At 44.5% G+C, this 18,685-nt stretch overlaps 1 long non-coding RNA gene across 2 annotated transcripts; it reads right to left on the bottom strand.

Annotated features, from left to right (window-relative positions):
• Positions 1 to 592: 592 nt before the first annotated feature.
• LOC140603182 (uncharacterized) lies at positions 593 to 18,646 on the bottom strand. 2 transcript variants are annotated; one of them, XR_012006239.1, is made up of 5 exons: positions 18,523 to 18,644; positions 18,300 to 18,455; positions 9,597 to 9,696; positions 8,817 to 8,893; positions 593 to 974 (listed from the first exon to the last, which is right to left on the bottom strand). It is a non-coding gene; the product is annotated as an uncharacterized lncRNA (long non-coding RNA). The 2 variants fall into 2 exon arrangements; XR_012006238.1 differs by lacking the exon at positions 18,300 to 18,455 and having other exon boundaries at positions 595 to 974; positions 18,523 to 18,646.
• Between the last annotated feature and the right edge of the window lie 39 nt (positions 18,647 to 18,685).

Here is an 18,685-nt window from a genome sequence, read left to right as displayed (position 1 = left end):
GTGACAATTAAGTGAGTCAATATAAGCCGGTGCCTAAAGCCCTGCCTGGCGCTTGGAAAGAACACATGGCGCTTGGAAAGTGATAAAATCTTTCATCTACGATATGCTGGAGAAACTAAATGCCATGGTTTTATCTTGAAATGCAGAAACCTGGATTTACTATTCGTGACACTGTCTTCAAAAAACTTATTATTCCCATCTCAAATATATCTTCTGGACCAAGATACCCAATTTTTTTTTGGGGGGGGGGGTCTCCTCCTTTCTCAATGAGAAGCCATTTGTCACTACCTCTTCCACTGCCCTGAGACTATTTTCAAATGTTTTCAGTAGTCTGGTGTCCAACATTGAAATCGTTTGTCTGGACTTTTTTTTCTTTTTTTTTTTTTTTTTTTTTTAATTTTATTTATTTATTTATGATAGTCACACAGTGAGAGAGAGAGAGGCAGAGACATAGGCAGAGGGAGAAGCAGGCTCCATGCACCGGGAGCCCGATGTGGGATTCGATCCCGGGTCTCCAGGATCGCGCCCTGGGCCAAAGGCAGGCGCCAAACCGCTGCGCCACCCAGGGATCCCTGGACTTTTTTTTCTTAAGATTTTGTTTTATTTATTTGAGAGAGAGAAAGGGAGAGAGTGACAGAGATGGCAAGAGAGAGCAGGAGCAGGGAGGAGAAGGAGAAGCAGGCTGCCGGCTGAGGGGGGCCTGACGCGGGGCTGGACCCCAGGGCTCTGCGATCATGACCTGTGCCCCAGGCAGCCGCTTAGGTGACAGCCACCCAGGTGCCCCAGGTGTCTTTTTGATCTCTCAAGAACTTGATCTTGCTGCCTGGCCTCAGGATGCACCTTTCCAGTCTAAGGCTACTCAGAAGTGGGTGGTTGCCAGCTTTCTTTCCTTGACGCTCTTAGTTCCTTGTCCCCAAGCTCCCAGGCCGCAGGAGCTCCTGCTGGGGCACAGGGCACGGTGTTCCAGGATGTTCCTGGGGACGGAAGCAGATCCAGAATTTCCAGTGGGCCCAGCAGCAGCCCTTTGAGCCGGGCCCCCCAGGCAACCCGACGGGTTCCACCCGTTGCTCTCCCTGTGCCCTGGCCTCCGGATCTCCTAAATCCTAGCTAGCACCCAGTTATGACTTTATGAGCTCACTGCACGTCGTGAGGCACACACCAAACCCGAGTGCAGGGATGCCCTCTGGAGTCCCCACCCCCAGAGAAGCCACGGCCCAGAGACCCGAGGAGCAGACACCACGCGCTGCACGGCCTGCCTCAGCGGTCGGCGGCCCAGGCAAGGAAGGCTGCTCGGCGCGGGTCATCAGGCCCACACGCTCAGAGGCCCGAGAAAAATCAAGGCCACCCACCTCAAGTTTAGCATTAGCACAAGTACAGCCATCTTAGGCCCCTGTGAATAAGAGCTGAGCTTTACGGGAAAAACTGCAGAATGTCCTCAATGTCCTCGCAGGGAATCCCATATCAGAAAGACAACAGAGCCCACCCCCATGGTAGAAAGGCCCATATTAGAATGGGAACAGAGCTCAATGCCCTTGAAAGCCCCATATCAGAATGTTAACAGAACCTGAGAAATTCCTCCACCCCTTCTGGAGGTCCCCTAGACCAGCCTATAAAAAACCCAGCTGTAACCCACTTCGGGGTCCAAGTCTCTGCCCCGCTGTGTCGGGTACACTTGGACCCAAGCTCGAGCTGGTAATAAACCCTCGTGCGCTTGCATCGGTGTCGGTTCCTTGGTGGTTTCTCGGATTCACAATCTTGGGCACAACACCATGCACTGACTCCTAAGTTTTTTTCTGTATCTTTCTGGGGACATACTATTAATATACGAATATATTAGCATAGGATTTTTTTTTCATTTATATTACAATACAAATGTGCTTTGCTTTTTTTTTTTACACTTGAGCATATCTAGAAATATTTTTGGTATTTGTGTATGTAGATCTATTTTCTATCATTTAAAAATATTCACTGCCTCCTCAATGTAAAAATAAATGAGATATATCTCGGGTAGATTTTTTTTTTTTAATGGAAGAACCAGTAGTGTAAGATTTTTATTTGTAAATATCAGAGATGCAAAAACAATTATAATACGTTCCCATACCTTTCCCCGGAGAAATGAGGAATCACAAATATAGATAGATAGGTAGATAGATAGAGATAGATATAGATATAGATATATATTTTAAAGGGATGTCTTGGGATCCCTGGGTGGCGCAGCGGTTTAGCGCCTGCCTTTGGCCCAGGGCGCGATCCTGGAGACCCAGAATCGAATCCCACATCGGGCTCCCGGTGCATGGAGCCTGCTTCTCCCTCTGCCTATGTCTCTGCCTCTCTCTCTCTCTCTCTCTCTGTGTGTGTGACTATCATAAATAAATAAAAATTAAAAAAAATAATAAAGGGATGTTTTACAGTAGTTGGAAAACAGAAACAAATATACCATGCTTCCTGGGATCAGAGTCTCCCAAGAATTTACCTGGGATTAGATAAAATTCTAAATACTGTACAGTCACAGCACATAGGGAGAACCTCACCTCATCCCTCAAGATTTGCCTTTGTTATCAGGACTGCTGACGGAACTACCGGGGAGGAAAAATTATTCTCTACCCTCAAGGTCTTCCAGCTGGACTAAGAATTAATCTTACACAAGACAGATGAACGGGGGGGGGGGGGGACCCCAAAGTCTCATTACTTGTGCACAGAGGCCCAACATTAAAATAAAAACCCAAAGAAATGATCAAAGCAGGCACTTTTTAACCTTTAGACAAAGAAACAATAAATTTGTGAGGAGTTGACAGGACAAAGAAAACTTATGTTTGGGAGTTTCAATTAGGTAAGGAATGCTAAACAGAATTGAGGCTAAGGTAGTAAAATTAGTGAAAAGTAACAAGGGTTACTTTTACAGCTTTCTTGGTTCTAATTTCCCATCTCTGGTGATAAGGATGTCTAGCTCCCGGTACAGGGACAGTATCTCCCACAGGAGATTAATTCCTTATTTTCAGGGGAACAGGAAAGTCCGAGTGTCCTTTTTGCATAGGCTGTATTTTTAAGCAGCTTTGAGATAATCCACATGTCATTTGGCATTTGGGAGGTTGGCTTGCCATGGTTCCTACACCACAAACACAGTGAGAGAGTATCAGATAGTTTATTGCTCACTAAGAGGCCTTAGGTGGACAGCCGGATGGCTACCAATCCAAAAAGGGCCCGAAAGGAGGGAGAAAGACAACCAGCTGGGGGTCTCTTGGTGGTTTACGGGGTCACTGAGGCTAACAGTTCCTCTGCAGCAGGGTCTTGCTTGATTAGAACCACCCCACCGAGTCCAGAGAAGGAACACCTAGTCTGTCCTGATAGCTTATGCAGGTGTGGGGCACAGGGTGAAGCCAGAGGGGTGAGGGTTAAAAGACATCAGCTTCAGGGGCACCTGCAGGGCTCAGTTCCGGTTTAGATCATGATCCCAGGGTCATGGAATGTAGCCCCCCATAGGGCTCTGTGCTCATCGGGGAGTTGACTTGGGGATATTCTCTTGCCCTCTGCCCCTCCCCCCTCTCACTTTCTCTTTCTAAATAAATAAATATTTTTTAAATAAATAAATATTAAAAAAAAGACATCAGCTTCAAACATCAAAAATTTAGTTAGACTCTTTATTACAAGCACTTTCTCTTAAGAAAATGGGAAGAAAATGGAACGCACAGGATGGTTTCCAGTGTGGCTCAGGATTTATCTTTGACTATACTTATTGTGATTCTGACATATTAAAAAGATAAAAGAGGGGATCCCTGGGTGGCGCAGTGGTTTGGCGCCTGCCTTTGGCCCAGGGCGCGATCCTGGAGACCCGGGATCGAATCCCACGTCAGGCTCCCGGTGCATGGAGCCTGCTTCTCCCTCTGCCTATGTCTCTGCCTCTCTCTCTCTCTCTGTGACTATCATAAATAAAAATTTAAAAAATAAAAAAAATAAAAAGATAAAAAAGCATATAAATCATTGACATTATTTTGGTTTACTTACTATATTCAAATACATTTAAAAATGGTAATTGTAGTTATATGGGTTAGTGGATATCTGATGATTTTTAAAAAAGGGTAGGATTTTGTTAATGAAAAGACTAGTTGGAAGACACATAGGATAAAATTTACATATAAACCCTATGATATCTAGGATTTGCTTCACAAGAGTGAGGGGTAGGAAGAATGGGGGCATAATTTACTGGATACATACATGAGATGTTTTTGGCTGAATTGTGTCCCCCCCCAAAATTCATGTTTAAGTCCCAACTCCCAAAAGCTCAGACTGTGACCCTATCTTTAAAAAAATTACATAATCTTTCTAAAACAGCTTATTTATTTATTTTTAAGTAATCTCTAGAACCAATGTGGAGCTTGAACTAATGACTCCCCTTGAGATCAAGAGTCACACGTTGCTCTTAGTCAGCTAGGCACCCCTATGACTATCTTGTAAGGTCTATAAAGGGATGAATAAGTTAACCTGGGGCTGTTCAGGTGAGGCCTGATGCAATAGGACTCCTCCTCCAGGTGGAAGAGATCCAGGTACGCACAGGCCTACAGGAGAGGCCATGTGAGTAGGAGGTCATCCGAAAAGCAAGGAGGCCTTAGACATGAAACATGCTGACACTTTGATCTTCAACTTCCAGCCTCCAGAATGGTGACAAAACTCATTTTGGTTTAAGTTAGCTGGTGGGTGGTATTTGGTTGTGGCAGCCCCAGAAAACGAATACACTGGGTTTATTATACTATTTTGCTATTGTATTTTTTTTAAATTTATTTATTTATGATAGTTACAGAGAGAGAGAGAGAGAGAGAGAGAGAGAGAGGCAGAGGCAGAAACACAGGCAGAGGGAGAAGCAGGCTCCATGCATCGGGAGCCCGATGTGGGATTGGATCCCGGGTCTCCAGGATCGCGCCCTGGGCCAAAGGCAGGCGCCAAACTGCTGCGCCACCCAGGGATCCCCTATTTTTCTATTTTATAAGCTTAATATGTTCTACATAAAAACATTTTTTAGGGCAGCTCTGGTGGAGCAGCAGTTTAGCACTGCCTGCAGCCCACAGCGTGATCCTGGAGGCCCAGGATCGAGTCCCACATCGGGCTCCCTGCAGGGAGCCTGCTTCTCCCTCTGCCTGCATCTCTGCCTCTCTCTCATGAGTAAATAAAAAAAAAAAAAAAAAAAAAAAAAGACTTCTCAAACTTAAAAAATAAAAACATTTTTTAAAAGACTAACTATTGGAAAAAAAAAAAAAAAAGGCTAACCATTATGTTCAGGGTGCTACTGCCCTGCTAGCCAAGCCAGCTTCTCTCTTCCTTGAGTCACAACCCTTACTCTCTCCATCCCAAAGTCCAGATCCCTTCAGTCTCTATCTTCTAGGGAAACCTAAAGGATTATAGCCGACTTAAAAGACATATCAACCATCTACAACTTATTGATATAATTTATTTACAATTTAAAAATACAGGATAAAAATATAATTAAATTTGGCAAGGTGGATATCTACTTAATGAAACCCCTACTACTAATCATCCTAAGTGGCAATAACAGCTCTTCAGGGATCCCTGGGTGGCACAGCAGTTTGGCGCCTGCCTTTGGCCCAGGGCGCGATCCTGGAGACCCGGGATCGAATCCCACGTCGGGCTCCCGGTGCATGGAGCCTGCTTCTCGCTCTGCCTGTGTCTCCGCCTCGCTCTGTGCCTTTTGTGGATAAATAAATAAAATCTTTTATCAGAGGAAGAAAGTTGCCTGCTTTTCCGACGGAGCCAACCCGGGAGCCCCACACACTTCATTCTAAACTGTCGACATCGTGAAGGGAGAGGCTCGGAGGGCAACGCTGCGGCCACGAGCGCCCCCTGGAGCGGCGCCTGCTCGGGCGCAGACGGGCGCGGGCACGAGCCGGGGACTGCTCCGCAAACACTGGCGCGCCTGGCCCGGCCTGGCGTCCGGCCCCTGGGGAGCGGCCGTGGACCGGGAGGTCAGGGAGGCTCGGCGGGCGGCGGCCTCGGGGCCCCTCCCGGGAGGGCCGTAGCAAGGGCGGCACCCGGTGCCCGCAGCCGAGCTTCCACCAACCTGTGAGGCCACGGGCCCCAAAGCAGGGCCCGTCATTCCCGCCTGCACGACCGGGAACCCCTCCGGCTCCGTTCGGGCTTTTCCGAGAGGAGAAGCCACTTTGTACTTGTCCAGGGCGCCCCTGGGACGGGGATGGTTAGAAGCTGGCCCCCGTTTCTTTGTGAACCGGCTCATTTTGCATTGGGTTGGTTGGGTGCTGTGGCTTTTGGTACGTTCAGCCCAGACTTTATTGAAAGTTATACCATGAAAACACACGTTTCTAGAAATTGTGAAATATATCCATATATTTGCCAATTCTAAATTTACCAGAATTCCTTAGAATTCTGGTGTAATGGTTCACAATTGGTTACTACTTAAGTTTTCATTGGAGACTAGTGTTTTAAAAGTTAAAATTCTACTAAATGTAACTTACACTGCTAGAGATGCTAAGGGAAGCAACTCTATGTAGACAAAGTAGGAAGCTTGTAAGAAAGCAGTAAGAATGAGAATACATTTTTGTGGGTGGGGGGAGTAATTACGTCCTAAAATGAGACTGATTGTTTAGAGAGAGAAAGCTTAGGACAAAATCTAAATGAAAAAGAAACCTGTGGGGCACCTGGGTGGCTCAGTCAGTTAAGCATCTGACTCTTGATTTTCACTCTGTCATGATCTCAGGGTTGTGAGATTAGGCCCCACTTTGGGCTCACGGGTTCACGCTGGGTGTGGAGAGGCTGCTTAGGATTCTCTCTCTCCCTCTTTCCAAAAAAAAAAAAAAAAAAAAAGTACGCTTGTAAGAGATTAGAATTTGTTTCTTCTCTCTGTTAAAATGACAAAGTTTTTCTTGGACTGTTGGTCTGCTTTTATAAGAAATATGAACAAAGGGTTTTTTTTTTTTTAAATCTGCCCCCCAAAACAAAGTTTCTATGTTTTGTTTTCATCAGGTCTTTGATTACTTAAGAAAACTGAATCTTCTCAATATTAAAGGACCTAAGTTTTGCTAATGACTAGAGAACCTTCTGTAGAATCTCTTATTGCCACCTTGGCTAAACAGATAATTAAACAGTAAATTTTATTTTATTTTATTTTATTTTATTTTATTTTATTTATTTTTTTTTAAATTTTTATTTATATATGATAGTCACAGAGAGAGAAAGAGAGAGAGGCAGAGACACAGGCAGAGGGAGAAGCAGGCTCCATGCACCGGGAGCCCGACGTGGGATTCGATCCCGGGTCTCCAGGATCGTGCCCTGAGCCAAAGGCAGGCGCCAAACCGCTGCGCCACCCAGGGATCCCTAAACAGTAAATTTTAAAATAATCTGTAATCTTATTTAGGCATGTGTTTTAATCTTTCTTTCTTTCTTTCTTTCTTTCTTTCTTTCTTTCTTTCTTTCTTTCTTCTTTTTTAAGATTCTATTTATTTATCTATGAGAGAGAGAGTGAGAGAGAGGCAGAGACACAGGCAGAGGGAGAAGCAGGCTCCATGCAAGGAGCCTGACGTGGGACTCGATCCTGGGTCTCCAGGATCATGCCCTGGGCTGAAGGTGGCACTACACCACTGAGCCACCAGGGCTGCCCTGTTTTAAACTTTCTGATTGTTTTAACTTTCTGATATTTTTAACAAACTTACCAGAAATTGGAATTCTAAACAAAGTCTTTTTGACTAATTAGGCCTATTTATTTTGTATGTTAAGTTATATGGGAAGCGATATCAAAGAAATGATGATAAATCTTAGTTTATACTGTGTGGGTAAATACTGTGACTATTCCAAAATTTATATAAAATTCCTAGTTTTAATATGTCCTGGTATAAGGTCATCACATATAATCCTAATTATTAAAATGTTGTGTGTCACAAAAATAATGAAATTTCTTTATCAACTACAGTATAATGAACTCCCATCAGATTTTTAACCATGGCCATTTTTGAGGCTTTTGCCATTTACAGTTATTATTTCATGCTGATACTCTTACTAATGTGTTTCAGCTTCAAGAAGATTCATGAAAATAACCTTTTTTTTTTCCTAAGATTTTATTTATTTATTTGACACAGAGACAGAGCACAAGGAGGCAGAGAGGCAGGCCGGGGAGAGGGAAAAGTGGACTCTTCGCTGATCAGGGAGCCTGATGCAGGGTTTGATCCCAGGAACTGAGATGATGACCTGAGCCGAGCCGAAGGCAGACACTCAACCTACTGGGCCACCCAGGTGGCCCATGAAAAGTTTTGACAAATACAGGATTCTAATATCTTTAAGATCATGGAACTAAACTAAGAATTTCCAGAACTAGTGCAAAACTGCATTAACCACCTATGGTTACTTCTAAGACCCTAATGGCAAAAAGAGGCACTTAAGAAGAATGCTTTCTAAGTCTAGTCAAATTAATTGTTCTAGTCCACAGTTGCCCCCTTTGACCCTTTCCCTTTTTTTTTTTTTTAAGATTTTATTTATTTATTCATGAGAGACACAGAGAGGGAAGCAGAGACACAGGCAGAGGGAGATGCAGGCTCCCTGCGCAGAGCCTGATGCAGAACTTGATCCCAGGACCCCGGGGTCACTCCCTGAGCCAAAGGCTCAACTGCTGAGCCCCCCAGGCGTCTCCCCCTTTGACCCTTTCCATCAGGAACTAGTCAGATGAGAGATGATGTTCCCCCCCTTGCCCTGGTCCCACAAGATTATGGAACACTGACACTGGGGAGTTGTAACAGGGAGAAACTTAGCATGTCTGACTCCACATTGCTTCTATTTCCCTGCTGCTGTGACCCGTCACTTACCTTCTGCTTGGCCCTGCACGTGGGCATGTTACAGCTAGGATTTGCAAACTCTGCTTTTCCCTTGAAATCCACCTCACCTGAGGAGATAAGGAAGTGTATCAAGAAATGACTCTGTGTTTCAGATTTACAGAAATGATGTGACCAGATTCCTGCAGAACATCAAGTGAACACAGACAAAGAATTTGCACACTTTCCTCAGAAATCTGCAAAGTCAGTCATCTTTTGATTCCCATTCCCTCCCCTTTCATTGGGGGGTAGGGGGAGTGCGGGCGGCGAGGGGGGAGGAGTGGAGGAGATGGTTCTTTGGGACAGTAGTCCACTAGCTCCTGGATTTGCTGGGTTTTCAAATAAAGGCACTTTCCTTGCCCCGGCATCTTGCCTCTCTGCTTACTGGCCTGCCATGCAGTGTGAGCAGAATTGAGCTTGGACTTGGTGACATAGTCATACTTTACTGAATTAGTAACCATGTTAGATGCACTGTTACAGGTGTTTAAGTATCTAACTGAAGCTCTCTAGCCAGCTCCGGATGCAGTGATTATTATCTTCAATATACAGAATTAAGAAATGAGCTTGCAGGGGATCCCCAGGTGGCTCAGCAGTTTAGCGCGCCTGCCTTTGGCCCAAGGCGTAATCCTGGAGTCCCAGGTCCCCCCCCCCGCCCCCATGGAACCTGCTTCTCCCTCTGCCTGTGTCTCTGCGCCCCCCCCCCCCCCCACCCCGGCGTGTGTCTCTCATGAATAAATAACATCTTAAAAAAAAAAAAAAGAAGAAGAAACTTGCCTTTGGCTCAGGTCATGATCCTGGGGTCCTGGAATCGAGGCCCTCATCTGGCTCCCTGCAGGAACTCTGCTTCTCCCTCTGCCTATGTCTCTTTCTGTGTCTTAAACAAACAAACAAATAGATAAATAAATAGATAAATTAATAAATAAAAGAAATGAGCTTGCAACGGGTCACTTATGCAAAGTCCAAAATGATGTGTTCTTACAAGAACAGGAAGAGACATTGTGGACACAGGCCTATAGAGAAGAAGCCACGTGAAGACAGAGTGAAAAGCAGGCCATCTGCAAGCCAAAGAGAGAAGCCTCGGAAGGAACCAAACCAGCAACACCTTGACTGGGACTTCCAGCCTCCAGAACTGTGAGAAAATAAATGTCTGTTGTTTAAGTGGCTCACTGTATGGTATTTTGTTTGGCAGCCCTTGGTGCTCAATACAGGAATTGTCACTCTTTTGAATACTGCTTAGCTGAACGGTGTGTAATGGTGTCACACTACAATTTTAAATTACAAATCTCCTGATTACTGATAAACTTCATCATCTTTTTATATATTTATGGGCCATTTATGAATTCTCTACTGTGAGGTAGCTTCTATAATATACCCAGTTTTTTCTATCAGGTTTTGTCTCAGCTCTGGCTGCTGTAACAAAATACTGTACACCAGGTGGCTTAAACATTTGTTTCTCACAGTTCTGGAGGCTAGGAATCTGAGATCAGGGTGCTAACATGTTCCAGTTTTAGTGAGGGCCCTCTTCTTGGCTTGAGGATGGCCACTTTCCTCACTCTGTGCAGACGGCCTTTCCAGGTGCAAGATCCTGAAGAAAGGGAGATTTCTCTCTTATAGGACTAATCTAATCCCATTGTGAGGGCTTCACCCTCATGACCTCATCTAAACCTAATTACCTTCCAAAGGCCCCACCACCCAAGTACCATCATATCCCAAGTAAGGGCTCAACATATGAATTTTGGGGAGAAATCTTCAGTCCAGAATAGATTTTCTTTTTCTTATAGACTAATTCCTATAGGCTAATAGGGAGTTTTTCTATGTTCTAGAAGTGAATCTTTAATCATATGTACTGCTGATATCATCTGATTTTTGTCGGAAAGATAGTTTTTCATTTATGATTCCCAAGAACAGAGGGCATGCCACATCGTGCAGAGTCATGTGGGAATTACCAGGGTTAGTCAGGGGGCAAGAGAAAAGCAGGGGCATAAGCCTTTATTGGGGTTTTCAAGGGAATGAATGGTTGAGACAGCTGAACAAATTTAGGATTAGTGGGTTCTGATAGGGGTGCTTTAGGGGACAGTGTTCTGAACTTCAAGAGCCCTGATAAAAGGGGGCTGATGCTGGAATGGTCTCAGAAGTGGTTGGTTTACATATCAAAGCCACAGTCACAGGCAAGTTGTTTGCTTTCTCTGGGGCTTAGCTAACCAAAGGACAGGCAGTCCCTTCCTGGGTTTACATACACACATTATAATGGAATATTATTCAGTCATTAAAAAAAGAATGAAATCTTGTCATTTGTGAAAACATGGATGAAACTTGAGGGCATTACACTATGTCTGAAATAAATCAGACACAAAGACAAATACTGTATAATCTCATTTGTACATGAAATCTTAAAAAATCCAAACTTTTAGAAAAAGAGATCAGATTTGTGGTTACCAGAGGCAGAGGCTGGGGGGTGGGGGAGGAAGGTGGAGGAAGGTGGAAGAAGGTGGTCAAAAGGCGCAAACTCTGACTTATAAGATACATAAGTCCTGGAGATGAAATGGCATCATGATGACCATAGTTACCCTGCCGTATGATGTACTTGAGAGTTAAGAAAGTTGATTCTATGAGTTCTCATCACAAGAAAAAAAATATTTTTTTTTTATTCTTTTTTTTTTTTTTTTTTTTTAAGATTTTATTTATTCATCAGAGACAGAGACACAGGCAGAGGGAGAAGCAGGCTCCATGCCGGGAGCCCGATGTGGGAGTCGATCCTGGGACCCCAGGATCACGCCCTGGGCTGAAGGCGGCACTAAACCGCCGCCCTGGCTGCCCATATTCTTTTTTGGTGTGTTTATGTTGCAGGATTGCAGGGTTCTTGTCTCAGAGTCGAATTATGAATCTCGCAGACACAAAAGGGTGAGGTGAAAGCTTATTAAGTGAAGGTGAGAACAGAAAGGAAAGACAAAGCTCTCTACACAGAGAGGGGTCCCGATGGGTTGCCACTGAGGTTTTTAAGGCCAGTCTTTTATTGAAAACTTGACCAGGTAGCTTGTGGCCTTGGGATTCTTGTGCCGTCTTAGTTGGAGCAAGGGCTGTTGATAACACCCTTAATGACGTACTTCTCCAAGGTCTGGTCATTTTCTGTGATTACACTGTGGCCGCCAAAGAAAAAATGCCTCCTAACATCCGGGGCCAGGTGGTCTGGTACACTCTGGCTCAGTGCCTTTGCCTGCCAGGAAGTTTCAGAGCCCACTCAGGGCCCCCCTACCTCTCCCTGCCTGCCTATACCTTAACCCTTTCCTTAACATTTATATGTGATAATAGTTATTAACTAAACCTACTGTGGTAATCAGTTCACAGTATATGTAAGCCAAGTCACACTATGCTGTATATCTTAAACTCATAATTAAATTAAATCTCAAAAACTGGAGAAAAACATGATCAATATAATGACTACTAGAGAATTTAACTGCATTTAATAAAATGAGTTCTCAAAAAATAGAGTTCTCACAACATGTTTTAACTTATGCTTTCCTAAAACAACAGTTATGAATAGCAAAACAATACACACATCTATTCCATAATTTAAGATATGATTAAAATGATGAGGGTGCAATACAATGTAATACATTAATCACTGAATGTGTGTGTATAAAATATGAGACAAGTAGGGGCACGCCTGGGTGGCCCGGTGGTTGAGTGTCTGCCTCGGCTCAGGGAGTGACCCCGGGGTCCTGGGATCGAGTCCCTCATCAAGTGCCCATGTGGAGCCTGCTTCTCCCTCTGCCTCTCCCTCTGTCTTTCATGAATAAATAAAATCTTAAAAAAAAAAAAAGACAAGTAGACTGAATTTTAAAATGTATGCCATTTAAAAAAGAGTAAGTTTCAGGAGAAAAACAGCTTTATAATTTTTCTTTTACTCAAATTTTATAAATTTTGCTAGGGTGTAAGCCTGATACCTATGAATTGGTTGGGAAGATTAGTCATTCAGGTCTGTAAAGTCCTAGTTATTAAGCTTAGCTGCTCAGTTCTGTCTTGGTTAATTGTGTGAAGAGAATTATTTTGTCAGCCTTTTTCAGAGGATCCCAGCCATCACTACCATACTACTGATGCAATTTCCATTCCATGAACTACACCTTCGTCATCTCTTTCTGAAGGTCTTCTGTAAAAGGCGAGTTTTGTTTGTTTGTTTGAAGATTTTATCTATTTTTGAGAGGGAGAGTGTGTGGCGCACACGTGTGGTTTGGAGGGGGGCAGAGGGAGAAGCTGGCGCCCCACTGAGCAGGGAGCCCGATGTGGGGCTCAGTCCGAGAACCTTGGGATCATGACCTGAGCCAAAGGCAGATGCTTAACTTACTGAGCCACCTAGGCATACCAAAGATGAGTTTTTAAATAATGGTCCAAACACTTCCGAGTATTCAACTCCTTCTGATTCCCATTTCTGCAACAACACAGAAGGCTGAAGACTTCTAAGTATATTTCTTCCATTGTCAAACATGGACTTTTAAGACACTTTAAAAACTGGTGAATTTATAGGACACAGGTAGATATAGCATTAAGTGCATTAGGTAAAGTCATAAAATATGTTTACTGGTGTTGATAAAACAGGAACGGTAAATAAAACACACTCAATTTGAAGTCTTTACATTTATTTATTTATTTATTTATTTATTTATTTATTTATTTATTTATTTATTTATTTTAAGTCTTTACTTTTAGAACTGCAAATTGCAATTTCTAATTGATTCCCACATCATTTCCATGAAACAATACAAATTCTGTATTATCACAAATTATTGTTATAGGACAAAAAGGGACTCTCTTTCTATTGAAAACATACAACATTGTAACTCTTGAAATCATGTTATCCAAAACTTAACAGAGATTATACATTATCTTAAGGACACTTCATATTATAGAAAGAAAATATAACAATATACAGGGTTCCAAGGAGTTCACAACCCATCTGTGATTTTACAGAGTAAGAGTTTGAAGTAGGTCCAGTAGAGAAAGCCAAAGTTTTTCTGTGAAAGTGCCAGTGAAGATGTAAATATAAGATCTATTACTCATATTCTAAAATGAAATCTCTCCCCACTCATTCAGAAAATGCAGTAACCCTTTGGTGTTGGTGGCATAAAGCATTTCTGGGGTGAATAGTCAGCACAAAACTATGGAAGATTTACCAGTGCCTCTTTCTGTCTGCCAGCATCAATCCCTCCAAAACTCAGGACAGTGGAGTAAAATGTAAAATGTCTTGGGATTGTATATTTCCATATTTTATACTTGTTTTGTCTTCTGATGTAACAAATTTGGGGTGGGCAGTTTTAGGATCTAGAGTCAAATCCACCCTAATGTGCTGATAATTTTTTGCAGGACAAAAATGTGAAAGAGATAATAACTCTTTCTTTAATTGATAAAAAAAAAAAAGACTCCTGGGTTTTATAACTGTTCTGCATATTCAATACCTATCAGTAAATCTAAGTTTGCCTGTACACACTTCTTTGCTATTTCACATAGCTTTTTTTTTTAGGATGGAAATATAATCCGAAATATGGTCTTTGTTTTCAATTAGTTTTTCTTCAACATCCTTCTTTTCCATCAGAAATAAATCTTAGAAAAGGGTATTCTGTTCCTCTTCCAGTAAATGTTGAAGTTCTCCTTGTTCAGACTGTAATGCGCCCCCCTCTGCTTTTCTACCTTTCCCCTTAATTCAAGTAATTTTGAGACTTAGATTTCTAGACCCTCGGCATTTTCAACCTACTTTTTCCGAGGCTTCCTGTAGCCTCTGAACCTCCTCCTATGACCAGCTGCAGCTTGCTCAGTGGGCGTCAGGGGGTGGCCCTAGAGGTCTGAGGAGACCCTATGCTAGGGACACAATAGCTCAAGGTCCTTCACACAGAACAGGACCAGAATCCATGTTCTCACACAGGGGTTTTGTTAATGGAAACTGGGTTTGCCTCTTGGTGGGTACTGAGACAAAAGACACAACCCAGCTAAAGGACAGGAAAAGAAAGGGTTTTACTGACAAGAGAACACCAGGGATGTTTCCCAAAGTAGTGTCTCCCCAAACAACAAAATTAGGGAAGTTTTAAGCTAGAGGTCCTTTATGAAGGGACTGGACAAAGGGGGGTTCAGCACAGAATTGGGGCAAAAGTCATCCTAAATTGACAGAGTCCAGGTCCTCGTTGATTGAAGTCACAAGGGCCAGCAAGGGTCAGTGTCATTAATTCTCTGCTCCAGCTAGTCTGGCATTTGAGTGCTCAGAGGGGTTTAAATCCTGCAAAAATGACTCAATAATATATGTTAGGTAAACCTTTACTTTTGAAACTGCTCTGGAAGTTTTACCATTGCTTTATTGAGTCTGATATGGGTAGGCTATTTCCTGGCCTGTGACACTGTTGGGTTTTGCATTTTCTTTGTTCCCTCAAAATCCTTAACTATGGACGTTTTTGCATTTCTCTGTAATTCCAACACCTCCTAGGAAGTTCTGCAAGAAGTGTGCTAGGGCAAGTCAGGCATAGATCATAAAATGGCTGGAGGCCTAAAATGTCTTACGTCACAAAAGCTAGGCCTCCTCTTTGTCTGGGGACCCCTAACTCTTTCTGTTTACAGTTTCTCTTCCTGTGATCCCTCTGTTCCTCATGATGGGAAGCTGCTTAGGATATTCATGAGACAAAACTGGATGTTCCTAAGTCCCTGTCAGGGCTGTGGTGGAGGCATTTGGAACAGGGGGAAATGTCTTCTCGGTTTTTCCAGCACGGGGGAAGCAGAAGCCACAAAGTTGTGCCTGCGGTCAAGGGTCATTGGATCTCTCAGGTAATCCAGGTAGATGGGGCAGCTGGCTTCGGCTTGGAGCTGGGCCAGACTGGCTTTATAGACCACTGTGTAGAAAGGATTTCTTTCTGAGGTCTGTCTTAAGAAAGGACTGATTAATATATGCGAATCAAACCATCCGTCGTGTGGTCTGCCTTAAACTTACACAGTGACGTATGTGAGTTATTTCTCAATAAAGCTGGATAACAGGCACCTGGGTGGCTCAGTCAGTTAAGTGTCTGCCTTCAGCTCAGGTCATGATCCTGGGGTCCTGGGATGGAGCCCCACGTCAGGCTCCCTGCTCAGCTAGGGGGAAATGGGGCCTGCTTCTCCCTCTCCCTCTGTTGCTCCCTCTTCTTGTGCTCTCTCTCTCTCTAATACAAACAAAAAACAAAAAACAACAGACCTGGAAAACTCCAAAAAGGTGTGGAGAGGGGGCTGGTTCTCCCTCTGCCTGTGTCTCTGCTTCTCTCTGTGTCTCTCATGAATAAATAAAATAAAATAAAAATAAGACAGAAGGGGGGTGCCTAGGTGGTGCAGTCGGTTGAGCATCCTTCTCTTGGTTTTGGCTCAGATCATGGTCTCAGGATCGTGAGATTGAGCCCCACATTGGCTCTGCACTTGGCAGGGAGTCTGCTTCAGAGTCTCCCTCTCCCTCCCACCCCTCCACCCTCTTTCTCTGTCTCTCAAATAAATAAATCGTAAAAAAAATTAAAATGGTCTTTTGAATGTCATGAGAACAATTAATGAGTGACGAGGTTTATGCGGTGACTTTGTGTGCTTTAGTCAGACCCCTGGAACCTAGACATTCCCTGGAGCAGCTTCTTGTGCATACCTTCCAAATAACCTATGCATATAGGGTAGGAGTCTGTTGTATGAGTGTGTATATGTAATCAAGAAATGGGAGCATCCTGTGTATTCTGTAAATTTTTCTTTGAATTTATATCTAGGAGATTGTCCATGTCCTCACATACCATTCACTCTATTTTATTTTATTTATTCATGAGAATATACAGAGAGGAGAGAGAAGCAGAGACACAGGCAGAGGGAGATGCAGGCTCCATGCAGGGAGCCCGACGTGGGACTCGATCCCGGGTCTCCAGGATCACACCCTGGGCCGAAGGCGGCACTAAACCGCTGAGCCACCAGGGATGCCCCCATTCACTCTATTTTAAAAAGTGTTGCAAACTTGGGTAAATGTCTAAATGGGAAATATTTTAAACGTAATGAATGTTTTTTTGAAAAATGTATAGGTTCTCCTCTCCATTATTATTTCCCCGTTATCTTTTCTTCAGTTTGTTAGCTAAAAATACCTTCCATTTACTCACTGGATGATATCCAAAGGATACTGAAAGATACAAACCAACAGCCAAATGTAGCCATACAAAGGGCAAGATTCCAAAAGAGCTTCTGTCTTTGTGTTGTCTGGGCCCCAGCATGGTGGCACATACAAACTCTCTGGCTCACCACCCGGACGCTCTCCAACCTCCCCCTCCTTTTTTTTTTTTTAAGATTTTTATTTATTGGGAAGCCTGGGTGGCTCAGTGGTTGAGCATCTGCCTTCCTCCCAGCTCATGATCCCGGGGCCCGGTGGTCAAGTCCCACATCGGGCACCCCTCATGGAGCCTGCTTTTCCTTCTACCTGTGTCTCTGCCTCTCTCATGAATACATAAATAAAATCTTTTTAAAAATTATTTATTTATTTGAGATAGAGTGTACATGTGATGAGTGAGAGTGGTGGGTATAGGGTGAGCGTGGGAGTGGGGGTGGGCACCTAGAGGCACAGGGAGCAGCGGACTCCCCACTGAGCAGGGAGCCCAACTTGGGGCTCCAAATCAGAATCTGGGATCATGCCTTGAGCGGAAGGCAGATGCTTAACCAGCTGAGCCGTCAGGCACTCTCCTCCCAGGTTTGTAAGGCAGCTTCCTTACTTAGACATGACCAATTAAATCACTGGTCATCGGTTTACCCTCCAGCCTCTCTCTCCTCTCCAGGGAGACCCATCAGGGTGGCACTAAAGGTTCCAACCTCCCATTTTTGGTCATTTCTCCTGGCAACCAGAGCCCCCAGGATCTCTGGGGAACTTCTAAGAGTCACCTCATTGGCAGTTGTGGTTGAAAGGGGCTTGTCCTGAATAACAAAAACGCCCATTCCACCTTTGCACCTGGGGGAAACTGGATATTACAACAGGAGATGCTCCCCTGACTCATCATCCACGAAGCCACAAGGGTTCTGGGGCCTGTGAGCCAGAAACCATGGACAAAGACCAAATATATATGGGAAAATAGATTTGGGCCAACTGAAGCATGACCACATAACAGCAGCTTATCCTTCTGAGAATCCGGCCCTACGATCTCAATCAAAAGGAGATTCATTGGGGATCCCTGGGTGGCTCAGCGGTTTAGCATCTTCCTTCGGTCCAGGCGTGATCCTGGAGACCCGGATCGGGTCCCACGTCGGGCTCCACGCAGGGAGCCTGCTTCTCTCTCTGGGTCTCTCACGAATAAACAAAATCTTAAAAAAAAAAAAAAGAAGAAGGAGATTCATTGATTTTATGACCTCTTGGGCAATCTTAGCCTCCTCCAGTCTCACAGGTGCCAGTTAGGGTCGTTAGGACGCGTCTTGGTGATCGACCCCTCGGCCCTGACGACCTCTCCTCCAGCTGTCCGACCGACTCACCTTCAAGGACACTTCAAGGAGAGACCTGGGGGAGCCAGGGCTGGCGGGGCTGACTCTACACGGTGGGACAGACCCACCCAAGCTCTCAGTGACATGCAATCGATCCGAAGACGACCGCAGGTGACGCTCGCCGCGCAGAAGTCCCGCCGACTCGGTCTGCAAGGGGGACTGGGTGTCGGAGATTTAAAAAAAAAAGGCAGCCCGCAGGGGGGCGTGGCCTTACCTTGGTTCTTAAGTTTGTCACGGGAATAAAACAGTAGCGCCCCAAGTTCCACCGACACGCGCGGCCTCGGCCCCGGAGCCTCCCCTACGGCCGGGAGCGCGGCCCCCGAGCAAGGCCTCTGCGCACGCGCCGGCCCGCAGCGGCCACTTCCGGCGGGGACCGC

The sequence above is a fragment of the Canis lupus genome, chromosome 13 (genome assembly GCF_048164855.1).
Source record: "Canis lupus baileyi chromosome 13, mCanLup2.hap1, whole genome shotgun sequence".
Taxonomy (NCBI): domain Eukaryota; kingdom Metazoa; phylum Chordata; class Mammalia; order Carnivora; family Canidae; genus Canis; species Canis lupus.
This window is presented reverse-complemented; position numbering and strand designations above follow the sequence as displayed.